Raw genomic sequence first — 2,102 nt, forward strand, 5'->3', positions numbered from 1 at the left:
GGGAGCCAGTTGTGGGTGCTGGCGGCCACTTCGGGCCTCAGGGGACACCTGCGAGGAACCTATGGTGCCAGGAAGCCCTTGGGGGACACCTGGAGAGTCGTTATGGGTCCCTTTGGGGCACGGAACATGACGGGACTTGTACGGCCGGAATGGGTTATGTCGGGGCTCTGGGGTCGCAGGGCATATTGAAGATGGTGGTCCGGCTACAAAGACGCTCTACGGTGCGCAGAGCATCACGGGAGATGAAGTCTCGGCTGCAATGGCGCTCAGTGGATGCCGCGGTGCATGATGGGAGCTGTAGTCCCGAAAGGACCCATTGCTCGCTGTCATCCTCCCCAGCCCATTCCATCATTCCAGAGGCTGGTCCATCACAGGGGATGTCCTAAATCCACTCGGTGCCTGCTTCTTCCCCAGGTGTCTGTAAGGTTGCTTTGGCAATGAGTACCACACTCTGATTAAATTCTTTCATGGGGCACCTGTGCCCATAGCACCCATTTCCAAGCTCAGGACAGTGTCCCAGGCAGTGACATGGGACACAGGGTCTGTCTGCAGTCATCCAGGGGTTGTTCTCGCCACCACAGGCACACAGCACTTGTCGTGGTGGGTTTGGGGTATAGTCAGTCTGCCAGGACTCCCCACACTTATATTCCAGCCCTCAGGAGCAAAACCCTCCCCAAAAAGGTTTTTTATTTGGGAGGTCAAAAACTCTTTATTTGATATTTCGGAGCCCAAATCCTCCCTAAATGAGTGTTTCTTAGCTCCCTAAACTGGTATTTCAGACACCAAAATATCCTTAAATTGATGTTTCTCAGCCCAAAATCTCTCCAAATTGCTGCTTCTGAGCTAAAAATAGCCCTAAATTGCTTTCGTTGACACTCGGAGCTCCCTAAATATTTTTTTTTCCCCGAGCCAAAAGCCTCCCAAAATCAGTGTTCTGGAGCCCCAAGGCCCCCCAGAATTGCTCATTCTCGGCCCCAAAGCTCCTGAGCTCACCATTCTGGCCCCGAAGCTCCTGACACAGGGGTTTCTAAGCCATGAAGTTCCCAGATCAGTGTTCCAGAGCCCTGACGCCCCTCACTCACGCCCTGTGCCTGGTGTGCCATCAGCCCGTGGGGTTGATCCCAGCCAGGGAGGCTCCGGGAGCGATGGGCGGGGAGCGCTGGCTGTGCCCATTTCCCACCCCCAGCCAAGGAACCGCTCCCTGACCGGAGCGGGGAAACCTCATTTAGGGGAAATCGGTGTAAAACTGGGAAAGGAGCTGCGGGGAGAGAGGGAGGAGCCCGTGGGGGCGGGAACGGGTCGGGCACAGTGAGCTAGTGAGCTGTATATATCCCTGTATATATTCCTTTTTTAAGCAGTGCTCCCAGCGCGGAGCGGCTCCTTCCCAGACCTGCCCCAGGCAAGCGCCTGCCTCTTGCTCCCGTGTTTCCTCAGGGCTTGCTCCTTCTGCTCCCGAAATTGATGTTTCTCAGCCCAAAAGTTCCATAAATCGCTGTTTTGGAGCTCCAAAGCTCCCTAAGTAGGGACTACAGAGCCCAAAATCGGCTTAAATTGGTTGTTTTGGAGCCCAAAAGCTCTCTAAATTGTTGGTTTTGCTCTGAAAACATCCCCAAATCACTCTCCCTGATTCCCAAAGCTCCCAACATGATTTTTTCTCAGCCTTGAACTCCCCAAATCAGGGTTTCATAGGCCTGTGTGTCCCTAAATTGGTGTTTAAGAGCCCCAGTGCTCCCTAAATCAGTATTTCTGCACCCAAATGCTGTTTCAGGTCCCAAAAACGTTGCCAGGTGGGTGAGCCCCAATGCTCCTGAGACTCCTGTATTCTCAGCTGTGAACGTCCCCAAATACCAATTTTTGAGGCCAAAAGTGCCCTGAAATGATATTACTGAGCCCCAAAGTATCCTCAATTGCTGCTTTTGAGCCCCAAGTGTCTGGAGACTGAATTTCTGAGCTCTGAAGTTCATTAAATTGGTGTTCCTGAGCCCTGAAGCTCCCCAAGTTGCTTTTCCTGACCCGCAGAGCTTCCTGAGTTCCCTTCATCCTGAGCTCCAGGTGAAAAGGCAGCGCTTGGGAGAGGGAGCACACGGGCCAGCAGCCAAACA

This window comes from Melospiza melodia, chromosome 17 (assembly GCF_035770615.1).
Source record: "Melospiza melodia melodia isolate bMelMel2 chromosome 17, bMelMel2.pri, whole genome shotgun sequence".
Taxonomy (NCBI): Eukaryota; Metazoa; Chordata; class Aves; order Passeriformes; family Passerellidae; genus Melospiza; species Melospiza melodia.